Below are 24,332 nucleotides of genomic sequence, written 5' to 3' on the forward strand. Positions count from 1 at the left end.
TGGTGGAGGGGTAGTTTTGGGATGTAGAGGACAACAAGGCACCCCTCACTAGTTTGTTTTAAAATGTTAGGGGATCAAATTCAGGGCTTTGTGCGTGGCAAGCAAACGCCCTTGCCACTGACTGTACTACATCCTCAGCCCCAACAAGCACATTTATATTACCTTTATACTGTTAGGTCCTCTCCCTGAGGGCTCCATGTAGATGCCCCCACCTCATTAAGTCTCCACCCAGTTACCTGGGTAACCTGCAGACTTGGAGGCAGTTACCTCCCCTTTCCCTGAGGTCACATCCTAATCCACCTGGCCACACCCCTTGCCCCTGCCCTAGATATAAGGCAGGGCTGGGTGGGGGTCGCTCTCTCCCTCTCTCTCCCTCTCCCTCTCCCTCTCCCTCTACCTCTTCCTCTTCCTCTCCCTCTCCCTCTCCCTCTCCCTCTCCCTTCTTTCCCTTCTCGCCCTCTCTCTACTCTACCTTCTCTCCAGCCATGGATCATCTTGGCCACAGGCTAGCATTTCGGTAATAAACTTTCTTTCCTGCCTGAATACCGCGTGGTGTTCTCCTTTACTGGCTACCTACTTTAAAAACCTAACATATACCATTATTATTTAGCATAGTGGCCAGCCCATATAGCTCACTTGATTAAAAATACAAAAGGGAGAGGTTTCCATGGTTTTAGAACAGACACTCTGATCTCTGGGAGAAGAGGTAGAGATTTAAGTCAGAACATAATAGAGCTGACAGAAGTCAGTTTCTTTCTACCCTAGTAGCTGGGGATTAGGCACCCTGTCTCCGTCACAAATAGGCCATCTTAGAGGCCCATTCCAGGTGTGTTTGCAGCACACCATCAAATCAAACCTGCTTAGCCCTCATCAGACCTCATGGGGATTTCTCTCATTTCCCCCAATTAGCAGAAACACTCCAAGAAGGTCCCCTTCAGCACCAGAGGGAGCAAAGGCTCCCAGAGAAGTTTCTCTGGGGGTCTGCTCCCTGCTACCTCTGGGCAAGGAGAAAACCAATCCCTGGCCGGTGCAGGCCATCTCCATTCAGCAGGTGCTTGTCCTGGAGTTTGGCTTCTTCAAGGAAGGAGGATCTGGATGAAGCGGCCCCTCCCCTTGCCTGGGGGGATTAAGAGGCTCAATTGTCCCAGGCCTAATGGCCTCAGCATTTGCATACATGGAGTCCTAGAGGCTGGGAATAGAGCGACGTGGCTGCACCTGCTGCCAGGGGTTCTCCCCCATCAGACCTTCCAGGTAATTCCATTTGTGTCATCAGAGATGCAAGGGTCCTGCCTTGAGAGCAGGATAATGACTCCTCCAGCGCAAGGGAGAAGGACAAGGGTAAATACAAACATCTCCACTATGGCTGAAAATGGTCAGAGGTCTGGGAAAAGCACAGGCTTTGCCTCCTTGGTGATCTTTTAAACAGCCCTTTATTTGGAGAGGCGTCCAACCTCCTAAGCCTCATTGAACTTGAAAAGCTACAAGCTTCCTTTCTTTCCTGAGACCCTCTGGCCTCTTCAACCAAGTCATTGTTAGGGACTGTGTTAGTGGGAACTTGGGGTGCTATAAAAGACGTGGGCACGTCATCGTTTTTTTGCAGAGATGCAAAAAGGGTTGGACAAAAGATCCCAACATCACAGAGGGAGGGGAAGGGAGCCTGGGTCAGGGCTGAGGTCATTTGTTCCCTGGATTTGGCTTTCCTACACAAAAGACATTGCTCACTTAATAAAGGGCTTACTTAGACATACAGAAGGAACTTCATTACTCAGAACATCATGGAATATTCCCATTGGACAGGTGGGGAAACTGAGGCTTGTCTATGAGAGAAGAAGGGACCTGATAGATCAGCAACAAGACCAGGACAAAAACCTTCCCAGAATTCACTTTATACTCTTACGTATTCCTGCCGGGTCACTCACTCTGCCACACATGCTGAACCATCATGGGAACAGCTGTGTTCTATGAGGTTCTCTATTTCAGAAGGACTTACCTGAAGGAGGCTCAATATGTCTTTGACATGGAATTTTGGTCTGGAAATATTTTAATGGCAAATCATGGAACAGAGGAATGCAGAGCCCAGGGCTTCATTTGCAAAACAGTTGCTGATAAAAGGTGCCCTAAGGAACAGTCCCAAATGAATGGTTCTATTGACAGATGTGTACCCAGAAGAAAGGGAACTAACTTGGTCAGCTGTGTTACTGGCCTACCTTGTCTGCAGCTCTTTCTCCTCACCGTAAGCCCCAACCACAGTGTAGTTGCTAACATTTGCTGTCCCAAATCAGGAAGGTCCTGAAAACAACTCGGGTAGTTGTTGGCCAATTGACCTGGTTTAATATCATCAGACATCAGCCCAAGGTAGTCACAGTGATTGCCTTTTTGCTTCATTTTTTAAAAAAAGAATTGAAATATAACCTATGCCCAGAAAATCCACTCTTCAAAAATGGACACTTTTATGAATTTTGACAAACGCAGACAATCATAAATAGTTTTGTAGGGAGTACTTGTCCTGAGGCTTGAACTCAGAGCCTGGGCTCTGTCCTTGAGCTGTGTGTGTGTGTGTGTGTGTGTGTGTGTGTGTGTGTGTGTGTGTGCGTGCGCGCGCATGTATGGCTTGGACACTGTCCCTGAACGGCTTTTACTCACGGCCCGCACTCTACCACTTGGGCTACAGTACTACTCCAAGATTTTTCTGAGAAGTTCATTAGAAATAAGAGTCATAGACTTTCCGACCCAGGCTGGCTTAGAATCATGATCCTCAGATCTCAGCCTGCTGAGTAGCAGTAGTAGGATTACAGGCATGAGCCACCAGTGCTTGACTAAGGTATAGAATAGTTCCATCACCTCTTCCCACCCCCTCCAGTTTTAATTCCTTCATGTCTCTTAAATGCTCAGCTTTACCTCAACCCACTGGCACTGTAATCTTGTCTTTTCTGGAATGCCATAAGCAGAGTCATATACTGTGCAGCCTTTGAGTTTGGCATCTTTGAAGAATGTTTTTGAAATTGATGCATGTTGTTTTGTTGAGGGGTACTTCATCCTTTTTTGATTAGTGAATAGTATTTCTCTTGTATGGGTAATTTTATTCAGACATTTACCAGTTGAAGGACATTTGGTTACTTCCAATGTTGGGAAATGTTTCTGTACACATTTGCTTGTAGTTTTTGTGGGACTATATTTTCATTACTTTTGGAGAAATGCCCAGGAATGGCTTACTCATCCAATATAACTGCATAGTTTAATTTCATAAGCAATAGCAAATTGCTTTACAACTTGAACTGTTTTCCCTTGGGTCTATATCATTGGTGGATCCCTGCTAACAGCAAATGAGAGTTCAATCCTTCCCCAATCTCATATTGTTTTTATTACTATTATTTACCTTTGTTATTCTATTAGGTCTATAGCTGTAGTTTTCATTTGTATTTCCCTAATGAATTAATGATGTCACATTTAAAATTTTCAGTTCCATTTATGGAATACCTTTATCTTCTTGTTTTATAAAATTTAATACTCAATTTTAGCTCTCAGAGAATGTCATGTATTTATTTGTCTAATTTAATTTCTGTGGATGGTTAAGGTAACTCCATGATAACAGCACAGTTTACCCAACTAAGCAATTCTGAAACTTGAGGTCATCCAAGACACTCCCTTCTCCAGCTCAGCATCAACTTTTATAGATTTTTTAAAATATAAATACCTCTTCATTCTGTCTAACAAACCAAAATTAAACATTTTAGTACCAGTAGTCTTACTGAACCATGGGACTAAGTTCAAAATCAAAAGGCCTTTGGGCTTTCTTTTCTAACCTCCTCCCTCCCTTCCTTCCTTCCTCTCTTCCTCCTCCCCCTTCCTCGCCCCTTTTCCTTCTCTTCCTCTTTCTTCCTCTAATGCTACAGGGGTAAATTCTGGGCTTTATCCAGACAAGCACTCTTCAACTTCAGCCACAGCTCTACCCTTTTATTTTAGTTGATTTTTACCAGTAGGATTTCCTCCTAACTTTGTCTAGGCCAATCTCAGATCATTCCTCCTAAGTAGCTGGAATTGCAAGCATTCACTATCACTGCTCACCTGTATTTTTAACTTTCTATTCTTAAATATTTCAAATAGCTTTTTAAGTGAATGGACTGGAGCAACAGCATTTTAAAATTGTGCAGTATTTGTTTTATCTGTCCTCTTATTTTTGGCCCAACTCTTTTTAAAGTAGGTGCAGACCACATGCCCTTCACGCTTGAATTCTTCACAGGAATCTTCTAAAAATAGACATTCTCCTCCATTCTGCATATGCTCATCCTGCTTCAGAAAATTAACACGAATTCCCTCATGTAACTGAATACTACTACATATGTAAACTTCCCCAACTGTCTTTTTCCTCTGAATGATTTAGGGCTTAGTCAGCATTTGTGAGTTTAGTTGTTATAAATCTTGGGTCTATTTTAAACTAGCAGCGTCCCCTTACCATTTTACTTTCCTTACTTTGCCTTTTCCAGTGTGAAAAGGCTCATCATTGTATAGGATGTCCTAAGTTCTCCATTTGCCATTTTGTTTTGATACTGAAAAACTGCAGCCCTGGGATTGGGTCCTCTGTCTCTACCATCTCGAAGAATGATTCCACAGACACAGAGGGAGAAGTAAAACAGCAAGGGTTTCTTGAAGGAAAAATAAGCAGCGATCCTGCTCAGCAGAAGGGGTCCCAAAGGAGGGCATAGCCAATGGTGTGCTGTGCAGGGGTTAATAAGATGTCTTTAGGAGAGAGCTTTGTGACTCCCGAGATCATTGGGGCAGCCTCTGGGTCAACTCTGCCCTCACACCCAATCAGATGCTCTACCCAGCCTGCACACACTTTTCATGAGTGCTTTAGTCCGTCTGACTGGGTACCTGCTCCAGCACACATTTCTGGCGTTCAATTGACCCATTGTTCACGTGCAAGTCTTCCAGGGACATGACCTGATGTCCAGGGGCCTACATGTGCAATTGCTCAGGCTATGATCATACAGTGTCCAGGTGTGCATGCAAGGGCTGCACAACAGCCACAGGAAAAGGACTTTGCCCTGATTGCCTAGCCAGGCTACATTTCTGTTCTCAATTTCACTGTGGTAACATTTAAGTTTTTCCGATAGCCATTTATTTTCTGCAAACCAAATTTAAACGATTAAGTTTAGTCAGATTCAGAAGAAAGCAATTTTGAGAATACTTCCTAGGTGGTGCTAATTATTTCAGAACACATCCTACCAGAAGATTCAGAAGGTAAAATTTCCTGTCATAGCTAGGCACCAATGGCTCATGCCTGTAATCCTAGCTACTCAGGAGGCTGAGGTTGAGATCTGAAGATCTTGGTTCAAAGCCAACCTAGGTAGGAAAGTCCACAAGACTCTATCTCCAATTCACCATCAGAAAACCAGAAGTAGAGCTGTGACTCAAAGTGATAGAGTGCTAGCCTTGAATGAAAAAGTTCAGGGACAGCGCCCAGGCTCTGAGTTCAAGCCCCATTACCACCCTCCCTGCCCCCCCACCCCCAGTTCCTGTCATTTGTGATGTTACATTGACCTGCTGGTTAAAATGTCTTCCTCTTCTTCGGGGCTCAACATGTAATTTCTAGGTAGATTTAGGCACCATGAAAACATCCTGTGCTCCACTAGTCTGTCACCTAATAGGTTTTTCATGCATTGTTTATATGAGTCTGAGTTAATGATTTCTCTGGGAATTTCCAAATAGTGATAGAATTCTCAGTGATGTAGTTTCACATTTATTAGAAGGTAGTTTTCAATAAAGAAGTGATTTCTATTATAACAAACAGTAGGTCCTCTTTCAGAAGAAAGAGAACTGTTTTGTTTTTTCTATCAGTTGTTTAGAATAAGGTACAACAGTCCCCTTTAGTGCTAGCAAGTCTCTCTCTCTCTCTCTCTCTGTGTGTGTGTATGTGTGTGTGTGTGGTGTGTCTGTCTGTCTCTGTCTCTGTTCTCTCTCTTGTTTTTTGTGTGATAATACATACTCCTCAATACTATTTACTCAGGAATTTTAATCAACTACAACTAGTGTTATTTGAAACTTACCACAAACTAAATTTAATGAGCAGAAGTCAGTACAGGCTGGCTTTGGTGTTAACATGCCCACAACGTCTCTGAGATGTCTAAGGATTTTCTTATTTTCTGGGGCCACTGGATATCCAGGCTCATGTTTTCCCTTTCTCTCCTCCATAACTGGTTTAACAATTTTATCGAGGAGCCTTATTTCCTCATCTCAAAGAATGAATGGTATTTAGAAAGCAAAATCTAGGTGTTGGGAGGTACTGTTTGTAACTAAGGTATTGTTGTTCACAGGCTCTCTGAGTGAAATGATAGAAATTACAGATGTATTTTGAAAACATTGCTTCAGGTCAATATTTGAAATTCTAATTTTTTTTTTTTTTTGGCCAGTCCTGGGGCTTGGACTCAGGGCCTGAGCACTGTCCCTGGCTTCTTCCCGCTCAAGGCTAGCACTCTGCCACTTGAGCCACAGCGCCGCTTCTGGCCGTTTTCTGTATATGTGGTGCTGGGGAACCGAACCTAGGGCCTCGTGTATCCGAGGCAGGCACTCTTGCCACTAGGCTATATCCCCAGCCCCTGAAATTCTAATTTTTATTACAGCTTTTCCCTCCTTATATTGGATAGTTTTGGAAGCATCTTTTTTCTCTCATCTGCAAAGCCTTGTTTCCTACTAGCATTTTGATAGTTACTTATTTGCTCAATCCTACACTACACATAAAACTGCTTAATTTAAAATGCTATAAAATTATGGAGTGGACTTTAACATTACTTTGTGGTTATATGATCATTTTCTCATTGCTTTTATACACACCAAAATTAGCTGCCAGTTCCCAGTGGCTTATGCCTGCAATTCTACCTACTCAGGAGGCTGAGATCTGAGGGTTGAGGTTCAAAGCCACCTTGGGAAGACAAATCTGAGAGACTCAAATCTCTAATTAATTAGCAAATACTGGAAGTGAAGGCATGGCTCAAACGGTAGAGCACTAGCCTTGAGCAAAAAAGACGAGTGAGAGTGCCCCCCCCACAGACAGACAGACAGACGCACACACACACACACACAATGTAGTGAATGTGCTAGTCTCCATTTTGCTTTTTCATGTAATAATGTATTTTGAAACTGGCTTTTTAAAATCTATTTATCTACCTATCTATCTATCTATATATAGAGAGAGTCCTTCACTGTTCCTTCTTATGACTACCTAGAACCCAAGTAGTAATTAATGTACTATATCTTATTCACTCTGCCTGCTAGTGATAAGAATTTAGGTTGTTTCCTGCTATGGATCAAAGTAACCAGTGACTGAATCTTCTGAGATTATGAGCCAAAATAAATTTCTCCTCCTTGCTTATGTCAGGTATTTTGATCCTGGTGAAAAGCTAGCTTATAAATTCCTAGGATTATGCTACGAAAACAGTCCCATGTGATAATGTCTTTAGAGTTGATAAGACCATCCAGCTCCTGCCTCATAATGACATTGTTCTTTAGGATTTTTTTCTGGGCAATTCTTGCTTATTTGTGTCTTTTAAAAAGAACTGTGCAATCATTTTTCTCTAGCTCTCAGTAGGAGGTGGGAGCCAGAGGCGGGAGGTTTCCATGTGTGTGGAAAATGTTTTGGTATTTTTATTGGAATCATTTAATATGTATATATATTAACTTGGGGAGGGGTCAACATATTTGTAATGTGGAGTCATCTTAACTAACAAAGTAAGATGTCTTTCTCCTTGTCCCTGTCTACTTTAATGTCTATTAGGAGAGTTTAAATTTTTTTTTGGGCATAGTTTTTAGCAAATCGATGGTTAGGTTTAACTCTAAGGACTTGTATCTGTGGTGGATTTTTCAATGAAGGATCTCTTTATAATTATCTGGTCGTGCCTGAATTCAAATCAAACCTCAACTCAGACTACAGTTTGCAGTGCCAACCTATCTAATACTCCACAAATAGCTGTATCTTCACCTATGTCTCCTTGGCATCTTCTTGCTTCTGCCATGCCTATGGAAACAACTTCCATTTGTCTACTTTTAATGTATCTGTTGCCATCACCCCCTTTCCATCCCACCCTTTTGTTGAAACAAGGAATTTAGGCTAATTAAATTCAGAAGAGTCTGAGCAAAGAAATGCTTCAATGAATTGGGTCACAATTCAGAGCAAAACTGGTGTGGAATATACCATTCCATCTCATCTGCAAAGTTGTATTTGTAGCCACAGAAGAGGAACTGACCTACAGAAACATGCTGATTGGCTATAGCTAACATTTGACTAACACTGCCCAAGCAGCATGTAGCCTCTGATTGGGGGAGTTTCAGGTACACTTGATTGGCTGAGATTCCATTACCTGTGTGAGTATACACTCTTGGGTTAGGTTACAGTCTGTTCACAGGTGAAGTTAGGTTGCTGTTCAGTATATATGGAGATGCTCTTACATCATATTTAAAATGCAGAGAGAGGCAGGTCTAGGCCAGGCTTGATCGCATATTCATTGGCTAACTTTTTCTTTATACTTTAGATTATCAGCTACTTCCTTTGGGAAACATTTATTGATTCTTTTATGATTGGATCAGGAGGCTGGATGCTGGGGGCTCCTACCTGTAATTCTAGCTACCCAGGAAGCTGAGATCTGAGGACTGCGATTTAAAACCAGCTCTACCAGGTAGATAAATCCAAGATACTCTTATCTCCAATTAACCACCCAAAAGATGGAAGTTGGAGTGTGGCTCAACTGGTAAGAGTCCCAACCTTGAGTGAAAAAGATCAGGGACAGCGCAAGGCTCTGAGTTCAAGACCCTAGTATTAGCACAACAACAACAAAGGACTGAGTGAGGTATCTGATGCCCCAATGTGGAACCATTAAGGATGTAATGGGCTGTTTGCAATGGTCTTCCAAGGACAATGAGCATCTCCAGGGTATGGGCTGTATCTTCCTCAGAGTTGCATCTACAGGACCAGCACAGAATGCAACCACACCACCCTCTCAGCCTGTGTGTGGGCTGTACCTACCATATATGCAGAGCTCCCTTTATCTAGAATACACACATGTGTGTTCCTGAACCTCCTGAGAAATGAGGTGCTGAGTTTAGATGACTGAAATTTCAGAGACAAGAATGAAGAATAATGTCTCCAAAGTGCATTCCAACTGGATGGTGAATGCTCATAGTTGCATCCCCACTTAGTCCCAGTCACCTTGGTTTTCTACCACTAAACATCCACTTATCTCTTAGGCCTTGGACAGACAGTAGGTTTGAATTGGGTTTTGTGTTTCACAGTGTTCTGTTTTCCAACCATGGAGAGAATGATATGAAAACAACCTTCTTCTACCTGCTCAGAGCGAAGAGATGAGCTTCTTCCTAGAGAGAATGCACGTGGCTTCCATTGTTATTACTATTTTCTCTTTCACTGATGTTTGTGGATAGGCCTGCTGGGCACAATCTGCTCTCCCAATCTCAGAAGGATGTGTCTGTCCAAGGCTAGTCCACACCAGGAATCCCACCCACATTTTACAATCTCCTTAACGTCTCCCAGTGCTGCAGTTCTAAGCCCAGATCTCATTAACTCCTTTCACCAGGGAAAGGGATGGAGTGTCTCCTGGATCCTTTTCAGCAGGAACTCTGCATTTGTAACAAATGAGACCATTAAAAAGAGAGAGTGACAGAGAACGAATGAGAAAGAGAGAGGGAAGGAGAGATAGAGAAATAGAGAGAGAAGGAAAGGAGGGAAGGCAAAAGGGAGGGAGAAAGCAAAGAAAAGACAAAGTGAAACAGGAATGGAAGAAGGGAGGGAAAGAGAAAAGAGAGAGAGAAAGCAAGAAAGAAAAAGTGGTATGTCCAAGCAACCTATGTCTGATGACTGAGTCCAAGAGCTTCTCTGGTATAAATAATGTCAGATTTGTTTCAGATCCAAGGGCATTTTTTTTTTATCATGTAGGATATGTTAGAATTTTCTTTCTCTTGTGCACTGGCACTGGGGAGGGCCTGATGAGGAGAGTGGGAAACACAGGAAATGGAGTTGTTTCTGGCCTTTGAAGTGTGTATGAGGAAACAAGGAACTTCCCTGAGCCACTTCGATGGGCCACCTGCAGATGATGGAGAGCGGAGGCAAAACACCCGGTTGGCACAGACAGAAAGCCCACATTTCCCCAGCTTCCGTCAGCACACCGTGAAGCTCACAGCACCTCTTGTTTCAGTTCTGGAGACCTTGGCAATCACGGCGTGGAATTGCGCCAAGGCACATGTAGCCAGGCTGGATGCTCGCCCTGCCCTCCCTGGCAGACACCTTCCCTCCTCCTCCACACAAGATCTGCTGAGTGTTAAGGAAGAAAGCACTGGTGTCAAGACAGAGGAAAGCACTAATAATTCCAAAGCTAAGCTTGCACACACACTGTGTGTGGATTCATTTTCCTGGAGCCAGGAGCCATTTCCACACCAATGAAAATACCCTACAGTTGAAAGAGAAGTAGTATATGTGGTGGGGGTGGGGGGAGTCTCCTCTTGGCCATAGTCTTATGCTAACTAAGGTTTCCAGTTTATATTTATAGTTCAGAGTGAATGTCTTTTATTTATTATTTTATAAGAGAGGCAGTAGGAAGTAATCCTTGAAGTCATTTTCCAAATAATTACAATGAATTCTGTTGATGTTTTGTTGGTTGTTTTTTTGTTATGTTTTGGGTTTTTTTTTGCAATCCTGGGGCTTGAACTCAGGGCCTGAGCACTGTCTCTGGTTTCCTTTTGCTCAAGGGTAACACTCTGCCAACTTGAGCCATAGTGCTACTTCTGGCCTTTTCTATATATGTGGTGCTGAGAAATTGAACCTAGGGCTTCATGTATACGAGGCAAGCACTCTTGCCACTAAGCCATATTCCCAGCCCAATGTTTTGTGATTGTCAAACACATCTACACCACAGACTTAAGGCATAGAATCTGGTTAATTAGTAATGAAATCTTCCTTTCTGGTCCTATGGTCTGTCTGTAGCTCCCCTCTCAGCTTCCTTACATAAGTTACACTGGACAACTAATAGCCAGGGAGACAGTCCTTGTCTGCCCTTGCCTTCTCTTAGCTGGTGGCTCACATCTGAGATCTGAAAATCAAGGTTCAAATCCAGGTTGGTCACGAAAATCCATGAGACTCCTATCTCCAATTAACCAACAAAAGCCAGAGCTTTGGCTCAAGTGGTAGAGTCCCAGCTTTGAGTGAAAAAACTAAGTAAGAGTTTGAGGCTTAGAGTTCAAGCTCTAGTACTGGCACTAAAAGAAATTACAGGGAAATAAGACAGCTTAACTTTCTTGCCTTCTCTTTGACAAGTCTTAATGTTTCCTACCTCTGAGGGAGTTTCCCCAGCCAGCTTAGAAATCAATGGAAAGCTCTCATTATAATATCCAAGTACCTTGATCTGTTCATGAGGTCAAGTGCTTTCCTGACCCAGGGCCTTCTCACTTTCTCTTCTGCCTCTACAAAGACATCACACACAAATGTCACACTCATGGCTGATTTTCACTCAGTTTTCATATCCTGATGACTTTTTGAAAGAGATTTTTCCTACCTGAGTCAGGTTTTTCCCTTGTAGAGTCTTCAAGTGCCCTATAGTCTTGCCTACAGATTGTATCTTTTGTAATTCTTCATTCACTTTGTTTTATCTTTCTGATCTATTCACTGGAAATCTGGGGCAGAGAGTCTTTGTTCATTGTATGTTTCATTGCCTAGCTGCAGCTGGTACATAGAGAGTGTTAACCATTATTTATAAAGCAAGGAATGGTAACACTTGGAAGTTGGGGGTTGTCATTTCCACCCAGATTGCTTAATCTGGTTTTTAATTGGGTAAAGTGTTACAGTAATCGGCTCTGTAAATGTATTGTTTTGGTGTTCATTTCTGATGTGCTGGTACATGTTGAATAATCATATTTAAAAGAAAGGGGAAGGAAAGAAGGAGAGAAGGATGGGAGTGATGGATGGATAAAGAAGGAAAAGAGGAAGGAAGGGAGGGAGGGGAAAAGAAGAAAGGGAGAGAGAAGGAAGAAGGGAGGGAGGGAAGAAGGAAGGAAGGAAGAAAGGAAGGAAGGAAGAAAGGAGGGAGTAAAGGAGGGAGGGAGGAAGGAAGGAAGCAAGGAAAGGAGGGAGGGAGGAAAGAAGGAAGGAAGGAAGGAAGGAAGGAGGAAGGAAGGAAGGAAGGAAGGAAGGAAAGAAGGAAGGAAGGAAGGAAGGGAGGGAAGGAGAGAGGGAGGGAGGAAGGAAGGAAGGAAGGAAGGCTTGGACCTATTTATTCACCAGGGGGTACAAAATAGTGAGATTCCAGGTCTCTCATTTATCATTTTTATTTATCACTTGGGATAGTTCTATCTGCTGGATAGATCTCCCTCACCTTTCAAAGTTTTCACTTTTTATACAAGTTTTATCTTATTCATTTTGTATTTCCTTTAAAAAATTCTTTTATTCAGTCTTTCCTTTCTTATGGCTCTGTCTCTGCCTCTCTCTGTCTCTCTGTCTCTGTCTGTCTCTCTCTCTCTCTTTCTCTCTCTCTCTCTCTTTGCACTGCTCCTGGGGCTTGAACTCGGGGCCTATGTGATGTCTGAGCTTCTTTTGCTCTGGGCTAGTCCTCTATCACTTGAGTCATAGCACCCCTTCCAGCTTTTGGTTGGTTAATTGGAGATAAGAGTTGTAAGAACTTTCAAGAACAGGCTTTGCTTCAAACCTTGATCCTCCACATCTCAGTCTCCAGAGTAGCTAGGATTACAGGTGTGAACCACCAACCCCTGACTACAGTATTATGTTTAACATTTACCTTGTGTCTTTTTTTATTTCTACCCTTTGATGACTTCAGCCACTTTGTATGCTTTTTCTAATAGTGGTTTATACTACTTTTTCTTCATAGTTTTCTCATTGTTGAGGGTTTTGAAATAGAAAGTTACTGTTTTGAGCAGGGTTTTTTTTTTTGTCTTTCTTTACAGAATGTTTTCACTGTAGGACTGTGTCCTGCTTTTTTCATTTTTATTCCTCTTAAGACATTACTTTTTACGCAATTCAATTTTAGTACTTTACTATTGCTTGCTTGCTTAATTTGTCTATTTATTTATTTTGGCAGTTCTGGGGTTTGAACTCTCAGCCTTGTGCTTGGAGGGCAAGTGTTCTGTCACTTGAGCTACATCTTAGGTGAATGGTGTTAGGTTAGTTTTTTGTTGTTTTTTTTTGTTTTTGTTGTTGTTGTTGTTGTTTTGGCCAGTCCTGGGGCTTGGACTCTGGGCCTGAACACTGTCCCTGGCTTCTTTTTACTCAAGGCTAGCACTCTGCCACTTGAGCCACAGCGCCACTTCTGGCCATTTTCTGTGTGGTGCTGGGGAATCGAACCCAGGGCCTCATGTATATGAGGCAGGCACTTTTGCCACTAGGTCATATCCCCAGCCCCTAGGTTAGTTTTTAGATAGAGATCTCACTTCGTTTTTGCCTGGGCCAGCCTTCATTCTAGGTCCTCCTACCTATGGCGCCCACTTAGTTGGATTACAAGTGTGGACTACCATCACAGCTGCAGGTGGAGCTGTGTCTCAAGTGGTAGAGTCCTATCCTTGAGCAAAATAAACAAAATAAAATCTTAAGGACAGTGCTAGGCTCTGAGTTCAAGCCCCTGGACCCAGGATTGGCACACACATACAGGAAAGAGTCACAGAAGGAGAGAAAGCTGGTGATTTTACTGGGAAGGATATTGAATTGGAGGGCGGAAATGCCACTGGATATCCCTTCAGCAGATGTGAACCCACAGCTGGAGGACAATATAGTTTCTAGCATGGCATTCACATGCTGCTCCCTCTTCCTGTGCCACTTTACTCCCTGTCCTTTTAGTTTCCTGCATTATCTTTTTCTTTGCAGCATTTGCATTTGTCAATCTGTCCAAAATACCATCTGTCCAAAATACCTTCCTCTACTCATTTCAACCCCACATTTTCTCACTGTCCCAGGCCCCAGTTAATACCTGGCATCTCACAGTGGTGGTCATCTCAGGAAGAACACGGCATAAAACCAGCCGGAGAGAACTGGGGGACACAGTCATTCTCTGCTCTTGCTGTAACCTCTATCTTTCTAGTTTCTTGTTGGCTCTACTAGACACATGGAGGCATGGGTGAGACTGTATCCAGGTAGCCCACCCAGGCCAATCCCCAGCCTTTGAAGATACATAGCAGAGACAGGGCAGGCATCATGAGTAAAGACTGCATCTTTTCATCTTAGGTCTCAAATGTTTGAACTGAATTGATTATTTTTGTGCTCTTACATGTGGGCTTAACCTCAGGGCCTGGGTGTTGTTCCTTAGCTTTTTTGCTCACTACTAGTGTTCTACCACTTGAGCCACAAGTCCAGTTTTGGATTTTTACCAGTTAATTGGACATAAGAGTCACACAGACTTTCCTACCTGGGCTGGCTTTGAACTGCGATCCTCAGATATCTCAGATTATAGGCGTGAGACACTGCTATTGCAGTAGAATTTGCCCAAAGCTGGATGATATGCAGGAAATGCTTCTATCATTGTCAGAAAAACTTGTGGGTACAAATATGCTCCCCATCTAGTTTCTAGTATGAACTCAGCACACCATGAATGTTCAAAGAAGAAACAAACACAGGGCAGCAATCCTATTGCAGAGCTAGCTTTGCCATTTTTGAGTGGTAATACCATTGCTAAATTTTTTTTGGTCCCATATTCCCCCATCTGAGGACACTTCTGGCTTTCCTGCCACAGGGTCCTGTCTGACCAGTCTTTCCAGCCTCTGCCACCCCCACCCACAGTTCAGATAATTTCCCCACAATGCCTTGGAGTTATGTTGGCTCTTTCCTCTCACCTCAGCTGGGCTACGCTATTTTCCTCTCATCTTCTCTATCTCTAGTCATCGGTATTTATTTGTCTATTACCTGTCTCCTCCTCTAGACCATACCCCAATCTGAAGATGGGGATTTACTGTGCTGACATTGAATCCATACATTCTGAGTTTCCTAGCCCAAGTTTACCCTCATTCATTCACCTCAACTACCACTGAGCTGCTATCACTCTGACATTGAACACTCAATTAATTCCTGCCCTCAAGAGTCTTTGGGCAGCTGGACATTGGTGAGTCATGCCTGTAATTCATTCTAGCTACTCAGGAGGCCGAGATCTGAGGATTGAGGTTTGAAAAGGAGTCTGAGACTCTTACCTCCAACTAGCCAGCAAAAAGTCAAAAGTAGAAGTGTGTGTCAAGTGGTACAGCACCAGCCTTGAGTGAAAGGCTAAGGAACAGTATCTAGGCTCTGACTTCAAGCCTCAGTACCTACTGGAACAAAAAAAGTAAAATAAACAAACAACAACAAAAAAATGAGTCACTGGGCATAATGCCCACTGTGGAGCTACAATCCAGCATGCTGAAATATAGACATGAGTGATCAGGAAAAGGGTGGAATGAAGGAAGGATAATTCTGTTTAAAGGATGTGGCCTTCACAGAGAGATTCACCATTGCCTAATTTTATCTGTTAAGTAAGGGTCCAAGTAAACATAGATATTATTGTGATGGACTGATAGGATTTCTTTTCCATCTTGACATAATTAAGTAAGTGTTCTTACCACCACATGTGACATGCTATGCCTCATGAGTCACACAACTCTTTTGTGGCTTCTGAAATGCAGAGTTATACTTTCAGCAGGGTGTGAAGATACAGCTATGAGATGGTGGGTTGGTTTATTTTTATTACCCATTCTTTTTAAAAGTACCCATTCTTTTTCTGAGTAAGATAATTACTGGAGTATGGAAATTAATATATTTTCTGCAGATGATAAATAAGAAGGGCTGGAGATCTGGACATAAATCTTGGGACATGCCCACAGTTAGAAAGAGAAGGAAAGAAAGAACATGAGAGAGAAACTGACAGAAATGGAGAAACATACCAAGACAAAGAAACAGACGGAGTGACAGAGAGAGAACAGTCAAATAGATGCCTACAAATGTTCACTCCTTCTGTGTGACTTTGACTTCATCCAGTGTCAACTGCGTGTTGATTTCATTTGTCACTACATCATTTTGGACCCAAATCATCCAGAACCATAAATCAATACTTAGACCTAGAGATCAAAGCAGAGCAATTGAAGGTCTGGAACAAGAGCTTTGCTGTCCTTGTCCAATACAGAGACTGTGTGGAAAAGATCTCCAAGTCCTCACTTTTCTCTTGGTCTTGGCACTAGTGTGGGATTCTCTTCCAGGGGTTTGGAGAGAAAGGAATCATCAAACCCAGCCAAAAATGTCTAGATGAAAAATGAAGCCATTTCATCTACCATTCACATGGAGGATCTCTGAACCAAACAGCAGGGTGCTTGGGAGTATCTGGGCAAACAACCTCTGTTCATGTTGTATCTAGAAACATTGGCAAATGCAAGACCCAGACAGAGGCAACAAAAGGCTGTGGGTTAATTCATCATTACAGCTTTGTGGACCGCAGGCTCGTGATGTCTGTGACAGGAAACCTTTCTAGAAAGTTAGATTTGGAAAGGAACTCACGTGCATTCTAGGATAACCCTTCTATGTTGTATTTAAAGAAATGGAGGAGCTAGGCACCTATGGCTCCCACCTGTAATTATAGCTACTGAGGAGGCTGAGATCTGAGAATTGTGAGTTGAAGCCTCTGAGGACAGGAAAGTCCATGAGATTCTCACCTTCAATTAACCACCAACAAAGCTGGAAATGGTAGAGCTTAAGTGATAGGGCACTATCCCTGAGAAAACAAAAACAAAGGGTCAGGGACAGTGCTCCCAGGCCCTGAGTGCAAGCCCTAGGACTGGCACCAAATAAAGAAAAAGAAAAAGCAATTGAGTGAGGTACAATAGGCTCTATTAGTATGTGGGTTCTGGTAGGATGGGGGAGGGCCAACAGAGAGAGTAAATGAGACTAAGTATGGTCAAAGTGTTTTATATGTGTGTATGAAAACAGAACATGGATACCTACCTGTTGGTATTATTTTTAGAAGGGAGGAGCAAAAGGTCAGGGAGAGAGAAGAAGAGGGCAAGCTTGGTAAAGAAACATTGTATGCATATATGGAAATGACATGAAAAACCCTTTTGGACAACTAATATATGTGAACTTAAAGTAAGCCATCACAAAAATGTCATTGTCAGTAAGAAATGGAGAGAGGTAATAGGCATTGGCAGTTGAGACACCATAGAAGACCTTTACTTATAGTCAGCTACAGTTCCTACTGGCAATGACAGAAGCAATTTTTATGTTTCAGTCAGCTTGGGCAGAGCATGCTGCAGTAATGAACAAGTCCAGATATCTGTGGCTTAAAATGCAACGATTTCATTTTGATTCATGATACCTGTCCTGACTCTGCTGTGTGCCTGATGATCTCATTCCAGCCTGATGAAATCACCAAGATCAATGCATCATGGATAAGATAGGTGGTCTATGGTCATTCAAACCATCTCAGAAACTGTAATTCTTGTATAAAGAGGGAGCAAGAATAATAAGGAAGAGGTGTCTTGCAGGCAGAAAGGGAAAGCCTTGTAGAAGCCCTGAAACAATGATTTCATTCACTGCATTCGTCAGGTAAGTGCAATAATAGGCTTGCATTTCAAACAAGGGAAAAGAGGAACCATTGTTTTGAGTCAGTGTGAGCAGGATTGCCTGTGGGATTCTGAGTTGTTTGTCATATCCTCCAGCAAGGATTCAGCTAGCCTCTTCCTTCTCCGTGTCAAACCCTGCAGTGGAGTGGAGTGCAGCCTTTGAACCACAATGCTGCACACCCAGCCCCACACTCTGACAGCTCAGAAAATGGTCATTGCTCAGTAGGCGATGTTAAATCACTCTTGCCCTTGGCTGTTTTAAATCATCTCCTCATCTACTCCCTGGAACACATTATACAACTTTATGGCCACATTCCTTGCCAATTTAATTTTTGTAAATCATATTTCAGCACTTTAGATTTTTTTTTCTGTATGTCACACAGAGATGTTTTTTCAAGGGAGACTCTGAATCAAGCAATAGATGGCTAGACTTGAGGATCTTCATGCTCCAGCCATAGAAGCAGACTGGGTGTGATTGGTATCTGAGCTTCCTTTCATGTTTCAGAGTCTTTGGGAACTGCTCATAATAATCAGTGCTAAGGTGCTAACCTGTTATACATAAGAGCTTCAGTTGAATCTTAAAATATAACATGCCCTGTGTCAGCCTGAAAGAGAACCAGGAAGCCAACAGTGGAGGAACTAGTCAGATGTATCTGTTCATTCTAGCAGGGCTTTGAGATCACTTGAATGGGAGTTTTAATTTTTTAATCTTTATTTTTTCCCAGCCTGGGGCTTGAACTCAAGGATTGGGTGCTATCTCTGAGCTTTTGTGTTCAAAGCTAGTGCTCTACCACTTGAGCCTCTGGCACCTTTGTTGTTGTTGTTAATTGGAGAGAAGAGTCTCAAGGACATTCCTGTCTGGGCTGTCTTTGAGCTGTGATTCTCAACTCTCAGATTCCTAAGTAGGTAGGATTACAGGCTTGAGCCACCTGCACCTGGCTATATTTTGTTTAATCTTTAAGAAGTTGTACAAAGAAGTTTCAATTCAACATGTTAGCTTGTGAGTACAAAGCAGCATCTTGATCAATGTCACCCCTTCCATCATTCTCATCTTTCCCAACCCCACCAGCCCCTCAGGTTACTGGGTTCTGTTTTCACACATGTGCCTTGAATATTGTGACTGCATTCTCATACCCTTCCTCTCCCCATTTGTCTGTCCTCCCTCTCCTTTGCCTCCCCACAGCACATGTTTATGGCTTCACCTTACCCCCTAAATTTGGAGTAAATGCCCCATAAAGATCTCTCTTTCATTTGCATTGGTATTTCAAAATTACTTGCCTATTAATTTTAAAGGAATGCTAAATATTTGACAGGCATAGAGCATGGAAAACAGCAGACTTAGGCAAATCAGAAAAAATGTTTCAATAATAACTAGCATAACTTCATAACAATAACTAGTAATTTCATAGTTACTTTCTCACTCTGTATGTGTGTGTACAGTTATCTATTTCTTCTTTAAATACATAGAATTTTAGCAATACAAATGAGAATTCTTACTCAAAATGACTATTTATGTGTGCTGTATAGATATATGAGATAGTCATGTATTTTAATACATTTATGTTCAATGTAGCTTTTTTACATTAAAAAATAACATGCCAAACCTGGTGCTGGTGGCTCACACCTGTAATCCTAGCTACTCAGGAGACTGAGATCTGAGTATCATGGTTTGAAGCCAGCCCAGGCAGGAAAGTCCTTGAGACTCTTATCTCCAATAAACTACTCAGTAAAAGCCAGGAGTGGTACTGTGGCTCAAGTGGTAGAGCACCAGGCTTGAGCACAAAGAGGCTCAGGGACAGTGCCCAGGACCTGAGTTCAAGCCCCACAATGACAATAAGTAAATAAGTAAATAAATAAAACAAAACTCCAAAATGCAAAAAGGCGCATTAAATATGTTAATGTATCTTTCCATTTATTTGTGGTTACTTCGATTCAGACCCTAAGTGCCTGAGCTAATAAATTGTGAATGTAAGAGGTTTGATCCTCAAGCCTCAAGATACTGGTCAGGTAGAATAAGGAGTTCCTGCCCCACACTAAGTGTGTTCTTTGTGAGGCTTGACTTCTTCCCATTCAGTGATCTTTTAATTTAAAAAAAAACACCTTTATTTTGGGGACACCATATTTTCATATTGATTTCCAAAGACTAAAAGTTGGCAGATTCCTTCAAAATTCTGAGGACCAAAGGGAGGCATTTTTGGCTGTCACAATTTAAAGACTTTTTGTCCAATTCAAAACATTAGTAGTAGGGCTGGGGATATAGCCTAGTGGCAAGAGTGCCTGCCTCGGATACACGAGGCCCTAGGTTCGATTCCCCAGCACCACATATACAGAAAACGGCCAGAAGTGGCGCTGTGGCTCAAGTGGCGGAGTGCTAGCCTTGAGCGGGAAGAAGCCAGGGACAGTGCTCAGGCCCTGAGTCCAAGGCCCAGGACTGGCCCAAAAAAACAAAAACAAAAACAAACAAACAAACAAAAACATTAGTAGTGCTTGAGGTGGTAGAAACTGAATTTTCAGAAGCATTCCCTAGAGTGCTGCGATAACAGGCAGGTCTGGACATCTATGGTTTTAAGCTATAAAGATTCATCTTAACTAATGATGTCTGACCTGACTGTGTGTCTTCATGGTTTTGTTCCAGGATCCATCCTGTTTAAACAACTAAGAGCCATGCATCTTAGGCTTGATGCATTCTGATACAAATATTTGAAGAATTCATTCTTAAATAAATAAATAAATTTATTCTTAAACAAAATAATCAAATCATGTCTTGGTTTTCACCATCTTTAACAGTATTCCTGTCCGTGTTTGGGCCTATCACTCATTAATCAGGGGGGGGGAAAGTTCTGCTAATGGCTTGTGTTTTTACTTTTTATCATCCACACAATGCATTTTTAGGCTCTTAATATGTGTTATTTCCTGACTCTGTGTCCCTTTGCCCTTCTTCTCCTGGCACCCTCTGCTCTATCCCAACCCCGCTTCACTCTTTATCTTCCCATCTTTTCATTTCTTGCTTCACAAGCTCACCAACTCTAACTTGATTAAAAATTTAAGCTCTTATTCTTCCAACCTTTCTCAGAGCTCCTGAAGTAAGTCTTCAAATGCACAGATTTCCTCTGTTTGGATTAACTAATTTTCAGATTTACTCTTTTTTGGGGGAATATTGAGGATCAAACCCAGGGCCTCATACACACTAGACAAATTCTTCCAGGCCACTGAGCTCACACCCAGGCCCTCTTAATGTCATGTCTTATTTGCCATAGAATTTTGTACTCCTTGTTTCTTGTTGTTTGTTAGTTTTTTCTTTTCATTTGGAAAGATCTTCATATATACTCATGGATCCTCATCTGTCTAGTTTTTGTACCTGTCACAAAGTTGTGTGGATAGATGTCCTTTGGGTTCCATTCTCCTTTACTCTGGACATCCTGCATAGAAGACAAAGAGATAAAGCTCTTTTCTGTTTTTACCTTCAGTGTGGATTTCGGGAGACTGGGGACAGGAAGGCATGATAGAAACAAGGGAACTTCTCTATGGAGCACTTTTTCTTCTATAGTTTATGCCATCATATCATGAGACCCCCCTGTCTACCATATTGTGGAAGTGTCCTTTTCCATTGACAATGTTCCTGTGGCCCTAGATGGACCATCTTATTTGAAATGATATGAGTTAATCATCTATAGATTCATAGAAACCTAATTAGCAACTTGTTATTTATGCAACTGCATTTTATTGCTTGCTTTTGAGGCAGCTGGTTTGCAGAAATGCTTTAGGTAAGTGGGATCACCATCCAAATGTCTACTCTTTCTATTTCATACTTAAGATTTCGTCAATACTCAGCTCTATATACTTAAGAAGATACTGACACATAGCTGCTACAAAAACAAATCAGTACAACAGCTCCTCAAAGTAGTTAAAAATACGGGGCTGGGGAGATAGCCTAGTGGCAAGAGTGCCTGCCTCGGATACACGAGGTCCTAGGTTCGATTCCCCAGCACCATATATACAGAAAAACGGCCAGAAGCAGCGCTGTGGCTCAAGTGGCGGAGTGCTAGCCTTGAGCGGGAAGAAGCCAGGGACAGTGCTCAGGCCCTGAGTCCAAGGCCCAGGACTGGCCAAAAAAAAAAAAAAGTAGTTAAAAATATATAATTCATCATTTCTCCTCCTAGAATCTAACACCCAAAAGCACGGAGAGCAAAAATTTGAGCAGATATGTGCACACTCATCCTCATTACATTATTGCAATTCCAAAATGGTGAAACTATCCAAGTGTCAAGCAAAAAATCAATCAATGAACCAAACAAGTGAGTACTAGTAAATCTGCTGATAAGATTCAAAACATTAATTGGCTGAGAGGGTGGAATATCAGGCTTTATTGTTTAGAGTTGTGTACTAGATGAAAGATAGATGTGGCATAGTTACGTGCAATGGAATAACTGAAAACAGAATGAATTCTTCCCTATGTGTTAGAGCCTGGGTAATGCTTGAGGACATCTTGCTAAGTGAAAAAAGCAGGTACAAAAGGAGTCCACTCATATACGAGTGCATAACATTCTACACATGTATGAAGTCACGATGATCTCATCACCATTTGAATGGTTTGCTTTCTCTTTCTGAAAACGTGGAGTCTTCCCATGCCATGTACCACTTAGTTCAACTATTGGTTGAAAAGGAAGTCTCATGAACTTTTTGTCCTGGTCGGCCTCAAACTAAGTAGCTAGGATTCTAGGTGTGAACCACTGTATCTGGCCCAAATGTTCTCGTTCATACATTGGCATTTCACAAAGGCAAGATTCTGGTCTGTTTTGAGTTTCTTGCTTCTGTGTAACTACTACTTAGAGCCATGCTTGCTCTATGGTAAGCACGCAGTAATAATAGCTAAGTGAATGAACAATGATGGGTATATATTTGCAGATGTATGTGGAATGTGTTGATTAATTCCCCCAAATAAATCTATAATCACAATGGAACATGGATGAGATTTCAAATACAATTTTTTGCTGGAACTGAGAAACCAATGAAAGAAAAGATGCCATTAATGGCAAAGGATTCAGAATCTGTGTGGGAGAGGATCTGTCTTTCCTTTTACAAAGACTTACTGTAGCTAGACACCAGTGGCACTTGTATTCTAGCTACTTAGGAGATCTGGGAATCCCAATTGGAAGCCAAGTGGGGCAGAAAAGTCCATGAGTCTCTTAATCTACAATTAATCAGCATATAGCCCAAAGTGGAAGTATAACATCAGTTGTAGTATGTCAGCTTTGAGTGAAAAAGTTAAGCAAGAGTATGAGACCTTGATTCAAGTCTTAGTACTGGCAGAAAAAAAATTGAAACCTGACTGAAACTAGCCCAACACTAGAGAAATGTGATCTCATTCAAGAAATACTAAACTGAGCAATGGCTATAAATAGGCCAAAATGAAATCAGCTCCCCATTGCATAGAAATTAAGTTCAAATTGAATAAGTGAACCCAATATAAAAATCTAAACTATAAAATTTTAGAAAGAATTACAGGAAAATAGCATCATGGTTTAAGATTTCTTAACAGAGGAAATAAAGCAAAACATGATAACAAAGAGTTGCATGTAAGTCTGATTCAATTTAATAAATATTTCCCTCTGTTAGTAGTCAACAGAAATACAATGTGAACAAATTTACATTGTTTACAGATTGGGCTTGCATGTATTTCAAACCGCAGAATATTTTTATAAATTCTACAAATTAATACAAATTGCAAACAGTCCCTACCAAAATATAAAGAGGGAATCTGACTGATCAATGCACAGATGAACAAAATATTTCCTTACCCTTTAGTAGGAGAATGAAAGGTACAATATACTGAAGGTGAGCATGTTTCCAGTCCCACTAGAATGGCAAACATCAAAAGCTTGAAATCTTAGATTGATAAAAATGTGAGGATCTGGAGACATTTATACCTTGCTGATGGAAGGGCTTAATCAGTTGGTAAAAGTACTTTGAAGAAAAATTTGACAATGTCTATTGAGACTAAAGCTGCCTAATCTCTGAGTCTCAGTAGTGGCTTCACTAACTGAAAATGCTGTTGAAGACACATAAAGGGATATCCACACACTGTTCCTTGTTAGCACACATACGTGTACACATGTGTGGACGATGTGACAGACAATAGTATAACCACAGATCTCTTTAAAGCTGTTGAAATGAATGCATAAGGTCTTTCATGCCTGATGAAATCCCTTAAATCTAATATGGAATAAAGAAAGTAATTTGTGGGCAGGTAAATACAAGAAGACATTTTTATATTGAACATGCACACCTAACACTATAGACATTACATATGGGTATTTACATCCATACTCATAACTGCGAGGGACAGCATGCATGGTAGGTGAAGTAGAGACAAAGAGAAGCTCAATGGGGCATCAAGTGTGTTTAAAACACTTTCTTCCTTTCCTTTCTTGTCCCTTTTTTCCTGCTTTCTTTTTCTTTCCTCCTTTTTCTCTTTTTTCTTCCTTCTTTCTTTCTTTCCTTTCTCTCTTTCGTCTTTCTTTCTTTCTTTCTTTCTTTCTTTCTTTCTCTCTCTCTCTCTTCCTTCCCTCCTTCCCTCCCTCCCTCCCTCCCTCCCTGTCTTTTCCTCCCTCCCTTCCTCCCTCCCTCCCTCCCTCCCTCCCTCCCTCCCTTCCTTCCTTCCTTCCTTCCTTCCTTCCTTCCTTCCTTCCTTCCTTCCTTCCTTTCTTCCTTTCTTTCTTCCTTCCTTCCTTCCATTCTTTCTTTCTTTCTTTCTTTCT

The sequence above is a fragment of the Perognathus longimembris genome, chromosome 17, assembly GCF_023159225.1.
Source record: "Perognathus longimembris pacificus isolate PPM17 chromosome 17, ASM2315922v1, whole genome shotgun sequence".
Taxonomy (NCBI): Eukaryota; Metazoa; Chordata; class Mammalia; order Rodentia; family Heteromyidae; genus Perognathus; species Perognathus longimembris.